The sequence below is a fragment of the Phyllostomus discolor genome, chromosome 6 (genome assembly GCF_004126475.2).
Source record: "Phyllostomus discolor isolate MPI-MPIP mPhyDis1 chromosome 6, mPhyDis1.pri.v3, whole genome shotgun sequence".
NCBI lineage: Eukaryota > Metazoa > Chordata > Mammalia > Chiroptera > Phyllostomidae > Phyllostomus > Phyllostomus discolor.
In genome coordinates, this window is record NC_040908.2 from 87,354,616 (window position 1) to 87,362,190 (window position 7,575).

The window sequence follows — 7,575 nt, forward strand, 5'->3', positions numbered from 1 at the left end:
CACCTACTATGCAAGGCACACACTCTTCACCATACCTCGGTCTGCCCTTCATCCTCACTTCTTCCTGAAACTGGTCTGGACTAGGGCACCTGTTTATTATTAAACTCACAGTCACATTTCCAGTGCTCTCTCTGCAGCATCTGAAAGTATCGATCTCTCTGTGTTTCATAAAACATTCTCATTCTTTGCTTTCCTTAATAACGCTCTCTCCTCATTTTGCTCCTTCTTCAGATGCCTTTTTCTTGGTCTCTTTCTTGATTCTTGTCCTTTTCCTGCCTCTTTCTGTTCATATGCTCCAGGGTTACATTATTAACCTTCTTTCAAGTCTACACACCCCTCTGAATAACCCCATGTCTTCGTAAGGCTTCAGCTAAATTTACTCTGAGAGCTAAATTTCCAGCCCACATCTCTCTCTTGAACTCCAGACATATTTAGTCAACTGCTTGCACAATACAACCATCTGTTCCAATTACTACAGCTGCATAGCAAGTCATCCCAAACATTAGTGCCATAAAAGAACCATTGGTTGGGTCACAAACTCAATACACAACAAAGACAGTTGTTTCTGTTGTATGATGTCTGGGGCCTCAGTTGAGACGACTTAAAAGCTGGAATGATTTAATAAATGGAAACTGGAATCACATGCAGATTTCTCCATTCACATGCCTAATGGTTGATGTCTGTGATACATTACATGCATGTTGACTGGGACCTCATCTAGGACTGTCAACCAGAACACCTACAATGGCTTCTCCATGGGCCCTAGACTTCCCCGTAGAATGGCAACTTCAGGGTTGTTGGACTTCTCAAATGGTAGCTCTGGGCTCCAAAGGTGGACATCCCAGCCAATAATACAGAGCCATGCTGCCTTTTATGACCTAGCCACAGAAAGCACTCAGTGTCACTTCCATCACTTTATATTTGTGACTAGCAAGTCACAAGCCCACTGATATGTAAAAAGAGAGGATTTGACTCTACCTGGTGATAGGGGATGGTGGCTAGCCTCTAAAAGATCATGTAGGACAGGAGCTATTGTTGCAGTTGTCTTCAGAAAGCACAGTTTGTCACATCACTCCTCTCTACCCTGATCCTCACGGTGCTCCACCTATATGATGTATCGCAGTGCTTCATATACTCCTTTTCTCCATGCTTTTGCACATACCATTCCCTCTGACTAGACTGACTTTTCCTGCCTGCTAGCCCCCACCACCACCTGATTGACTGGCTTTACAATGTTTTATTGAGTGTAGATATCTGAAGTACAATAAAACATGGATTATCTGTAGTTTCAAAAATGAGAAAGCCATACTGCCTCACTGTCAAATGTGACAGAGATTACTGAAGTATCATGAGAGTAATATGGTTCCTGAAAGCTTCTACAATTTGGAATAAGGTCTTAGTCATGAAAAAAGCAAATGTGTTTATATTAGAGATTTTGAATTTTACTGAAGGTACACAGTATTTTAACTTTAAAACAAATATAAAAATTCTGTTTGTAGAAGACTCCTATACTCCTAACTTTGTCCCTTTACCTTTCAGAAGTTTTAATTTTAAAAAATCATATGCCTTTTGGAAATTGTACATTTATTTGAGTAATAACTAAAATTTATTTTTTCTTCTATTGCTGGGATGTATTAAATTTGAAGAAGATAATATCTTCATTTTCAGCAATATCTATTTCTGCCTTGCCTGTACTTTCAAGCAGCCTTGACCATATTTTCAGAAACTTCTTGAAAATCTTCATATTTCATTACTTCAGCCATAATGAATCATTTTTCAAAATCTGTGTGAATTTTTCTGCAGCTTGACAAGCCTCCATGCTTTTCCTGAGTACAGGACACACTTCATCTGGGCCTGCAGTAAAAAAGCATTCTGGTTGGAGAGTTGCACACCCAGCATTAATGATGTTTGACAAAGTACTTTGTGTTGTGTTCTTTTTCAGATACTTCTGTCTCTCCTCAGCACTCAATTCTTGCAACTAGCATTCCAACACCCCACTGAAAGGAATAACCAAGACACCTGGGTCATACCTGTCCACCCATTCACTAATTTTTATCAACTTTTTTTTCCCTTCTTTTTTAAAAGATTTTATTTATTTATTTTTAGAGAGAGAGGAAGGGAGAAAGAGAGGGAGAGAAACATCAATGTGTGGTTGCCTGTCATGCGTCCCAAGCTGGGGACCTGCCCAGCAATCCAGGCATGTGTCCTGACTGGGAATTGAACCAGTGGCTCTGTGGTTCACAGGCCGGTGCTCAATCCACTGACCTACACCAGCCAGGGCTGTTTTTCCTTCTAATGTAGCTTTTGTCAGAAGGATTAATCAAGTATACTATTTTTTTTAAAGTCAGAAGTGTTTGTTTATTCAGCACTTCAACCTCTTTGTCATTCCTATCTTGATAGAAGCAAACAGGTTCTTTTGATCTATAACCCAGGATTTGACTTTGCATGTTATATCAAATTCAGGTTTTAGTTTTTTTATCTCTTCCTCTCAAAGCCACTTTTTCTAATTTATCTATAATAGGCCAATCATTTCCTCACCTTTAAGCTGAAGCCCTTCGTGTATTATTTCTACATCTCAAATAGGAGCTACACATCCTTCAACATGCATGACATCATCTTCAAAAGTGCATGTTAGATGAAAGATTCCATCACAGGCACTAATGTGAGTAAAAAGGCATTTCCCAGGCCCTGGCCATTTTACAAGCCCCTTTTACAAGACCAGCAATATCCACTACATTTAGAAAGACAGGAGTTATGCCTGCTGGTTTATGGTACTGGCAAAGAAAATCAAACCTTTCATCTGGCACAGGTACTCTGCTGTCATTAGGATCAATAGTACAGAATGGGAAGTTTTCTGCTGAAGACTGACTGTTGGTTCACACATTGAAGAAGGTATATTTCCCAACATTTGGCAATCCAACAATAAAAGGAGGTTCCAAATCTTCCAATGATTGGAGGTGGTTTAATTCTATCACCTCCCTTTTTGGGAGATATCGTGCTCAAAGTGGTGTGGGCACAGGGTCCCAGAGGCAGTGGCAGATGGGTCCTACTGACAGTAGGAGACATGGAGAAAGGAGGAAAGAGAGTGCAGGCCAGTCACCTCCACACAGCAAAACACTTAATAGCAGTGGTGGTAGAACAGGAGGGTGGAGCACCTGGCAGCACCTGCATGCAAGTGCCCTGCCCTGACACTAACTGATTTTTAAATCTAACTTCTATCTGTCCTTCAAGCCTCATCTTAAATGCCAATTTATTCAGATCCAAGATCACTTTTAGGAGAGATACAGTGACGATCACTTCATCTTGCTTTCCTCCCTCCTGGTTCCCCTTATTCATCCAACAACTGGATGTGGGAAAGAATATCCCATGCCTAAATTCTGAGTCACTTAACCTAGTTCAAAGTCTGGTTCCATGCTGGTTGTGCAAACTTGAGCAATTTGTTTAACCTCATAAAGCAGGGGTGTCAAACTCATTTTCACCAGGGGCCACATCAGCCTCGTGGTTGCCTTCAAAGGGCTGAATGTAATTTTAGGACCGTATAAATGTAACTACTCATTAACTGTTAAGCAAGAGCTTGGTGCTGCCACTGAGTAGAAACAAGGTGCCAGGCCAGATAAAATAAGGTGGAGGGCTAGATTCGGCCAGTGGGCCTTGTGTTTACTACCTGTGTCATAAAGCTTTAGTTTCCACATCTATAAAATGAGGAAAGTATTCTATTACCACATGGAGCTGAGGGTTAAATGGAATGATGCAAAAATATTAGCCTAAAGTTGCTTTAGTAAAAACTAGTTATTACATCATCCTGAAACCAACTGTATGGGTTAGAGTTTACTTTTAAAAACTGACAACTTAATGCAAATATTTCCCCTCTAGTTCTAAGGAGCTACATCGCTCAAAGAAAATGAAAGGAAAAAAATAACCTTTTTGAAATACCTTTACTATAAAGGCATCCATTATCTGTATTTCCATACTTTTTTTGTTTTAATGGTTATAATTCATGTACATTCAGTAAACAGCCAATTTTAAGTACAAGCATTTGCATAGAATGTTCTATATTTAGCACAGCTCATTATTTCTCTCCAAGCATATGCTTTCACTCCTACTGATGTAAGAGAGAATCTTTCTGCTTTCAAAAAGACACGTGCCCCAGTTGTCTCTCCTATGAAGTGCATCTCACCTTCTTCTTGTACCACTGGTCCAAGAAAAACAACAAATTCAGCATAATTACTACCCACATATGACTTTTCTTTCTCTCCATTAATCACTGTGCTTGGCACTCACCATGCATGGTTTTGGTCTGCTCTGGAGATTAAATGCAGGGTTCCTCAACATTTTCCTTGTGTGGGAAATAGTTCCTGCTGAAATATTTGCAGTGGAATAAGCACATTTTTTTGTGGTGATTTCAAGGTGTTATTGATGTAGGCATTCTGAGGGTCCTGGGGTCTGGGTATTCTGTAGGTTCTTGGCTTCACACAGGAAAGAATTCAAACAAGAGCCAGCTTTAAAGTAAAGGGAGTTTATTAGTGTAGCAGTGAGACAGAGAACGGGCTGGCTACTCCATAAACAGAGCATCCCCTCTTTAGTGGAATTTGCTTCCTTTATTGAGATTCATTTAATCAGAGGATAGGGTTTTCATTAAGGGGAGGAATGTTAAGGATTTTCCCTGGGAAGGGTGTGGAGATCTCTCAGAGGAGCTCCAGGGGCCACACTGTGTCCTTATATGGGCTTTCCATTTCTGATCATGGTGGCACGAGGTGTGTGGTTTACTATGCTAATGTATACAATGAGTGTATATTGAAACCAAGGGTTACTGTTAGGTGAAATTAGGCACCATGTGGGATCGGCTGCTCTCTGCAAATTTTAGTTATAAACCTGGTGGAGGTGGTTGTCCTTCTTCTTGACAGTTTCTGTCACTTTTATCAATTGCAGCTGTTCTGCCATATACCCTATTTCAGTATTTTGGTTTTGTGGTATTTTTGTTTTTATATTTTTCTTTTGTTTCTTTTCATTGATTTTTTTCTAACTTACCAGTCAGTTACTATTTGCACAGCTTGTGTAGTTGGGCTGTTTGTTTTATGCATCACTATGTCAAGGAAGGGAAGCTTTCAGTGTTTAAAGGCCATACATGAAATAGGCTGAAATTCCAGTTCTATACCTGTTTGAGCAGAGTACAGAAAACAAATAAGAGCAACTGAGAAGTCATTATAGGGAGATAGATGTTGGCCATCTGTATGAATAGCCAACAAATGAAATGAGTCACTTGCCCTAAAGAGGCAATGAGGTTTCTGTATGGGCTTTTTCAGTCACTGATTAGTCAGTAAATTGAAAGAAAGGTAAAAAAAAAATGTGAATAACTGTATTAAGATGGTTTATTCTTCCAAGATTTTATAATAAAATTCCAAGGAATATATAATCCACTACAATTGCTGGACAGGCCCTCAAAGTTGCATTGTCTGGGATTTAGAGGAGAACAGAACTTGAAGAGTAATCTCTGTGGATGAAAAATTTAATGGTCTCCATTTAGTGTGAAGGTGAGAAGTTTAAGTGTGACTGGGCCACAAAGAAAGAAGATAACCCAGAAAAAAATGGCATATTCTACAGCTGTTTGAATCTTCACCAAATACCTAGAAATAGCTTATATGTTAGAATTATCTTAATCTATTTCTTTAAATTCAAAATCAGGTTTGTCTCCATCGCAAATACTGTGCACTTGTCCTCACTCATCCCTTTAATATTCAGACTGGACATGTGTTAGCAGATTAACCCAGGAGGCAAAGCAGGGTGACAAGAATGAGTGCACAAGAAGTTACAAAAAGGGGTGGAACACCTATAGGAAGACCTATAGAGACATTGCCACCGCATCCACATTCTTTTTTAAAAAATATATTTTATTGATTATGCTATTACAGTTGTCCCATTTCTCCCCTTTATTCCCCTCCACCCTGCACAACCTCTCCCCCACATTCCCCCTCTTTAGTTCATGTCCATGTGTCATAAGTTCTTTAGCTTCTACATTTCCCATACTATTCTTGCCTTCCCCTGTCTATTTTCTACCTACCAATTATGCTACTTATTCTCTGTACCTTTTCCCCCTCTCTCCTCCTCCCATTCCCCTGTTGCTAACCCTCCAGGTGATCTCCCTTTCTGTGGTTCTGTTCCTGTTCTAGTTGTTTTCTTAGTTTGCCTTTGTTTTTGTTTTAGGTGTGGTTGTTAATAATTGTGAGTTTGCTATCATTTTACTATATATGTTTTTTATCTTCTTTTTCTTAAATAAATTCCTCTAACATTTCACATAATAAGGGCTTGATAATGATGAAGTCCTTTAACTTGACCTTATCTGTGAAGCACTTTATCTGCTCTTCCATTCTAAATGATAGCTTTGCTGGATAGAGCAATCTTGGATGTAGGTCCTTGCCTTTCATGACTTGGAATACTTCTTTCCAGCCCCTTCTTGTCTGCAAGATCTCTTTTGAGAAATCAGCTGACAGTCTGATGGGAACTCCTTTTTAGGTGACTGTCCCCTTATCTCTTGCTGCTTTTAAGATTCTCTCCTTATCTTTGATCTTGGGTAATATAATTATGATGTACCTTGGTGTGTGCTTCCTTGGGTCCAACTTCTTTGGGACTCTCTGAGCTTGCTAGACTTCCTGGAAGTCTATTTCCTTTGCCAGATTGGGGAAGTTCTCCTTTATTACTTGTTCAAATAACTTTTCCACTTGCTACTCTTTCTCTTCCCCTTTTGGTACCCCTATAATTTGGATGTTGGAGCATTTAAAGATGTCCTGGATGTTCCTTAGCCTCTCCTCATTTTTTTGAATTCTTGTTTTTTCATTCTTTTCTGCTTATTTCTTTCTTCCTTCTAGTCCTCTCCATTGATTTGAGTCCCCATTTCCTTCCCATCACTATTGGTTCCCTGTTCATTTTCCTTCATTTCACTTAATGTATTCTTCATGTTTTCATCTAATTTGCAACCATATTCAACAATTCTGTGAGCATTCTGATCACCAGTGCTTTGAACTGTGCATCTGATAGGTTGCCTGTCTCTTCATCACTTAGTTGTATTTGCTCTGGAACTTTGATCTGTTCTTCCATTTGGGCCATTTTTTTTTTTGTCTTGTTATGCCTGTTACATATGAGGGGTGGAGCCTTAGGTGTTCACCAGGGTGGGGCAACCCAGTTGTTGGGTTGTGACACTGTATGTGGGGGTAGGGTCTGAGAGAGAACAATGGCACTTGCTCTGTTCTCTGTCATATTTCAGTCCCTTCTGCTGCTTCCCCCAAGCAAACTGGACCTTTCTCGTGCTGATTCCCATGTGGGTGGGCTTATGTACATTCTAGGACCCTGTGGCTCTCTTCAATGAACTCTGCTATGAGGCGGGAAGTCTCTTCTGGCACCTCAACCCCCACAGGTATTTTCAATTGGTGTTTTGAGGCTGTATTTCCCTGCACTGGAGCCCTGGATTGTGCTGTCTGTCTCATTCCCCAGTTTTGCCTGGTTTATGTGCTCACATGAATGTGGGACTACCCAGTCAACCAGCTGCCTTGCATGCTGTGCCCTGCTTCACAATTGCCGCCT

The 7,575-nt window shown here is 40.1% G+C and overlaps 1 pseudogene; it reads right to left on the reverse strand.

The window, feature by feature from the left end:
• Positions 1–1,606: 1,606 nt before the first annotated feature.
• LOC114498796 lies at positions 1,607–3,221 on the reverse strand (annotated as a pseudogene).
• Positions 3,222–7,575: the final 4,354 nt, after the last annotated feature.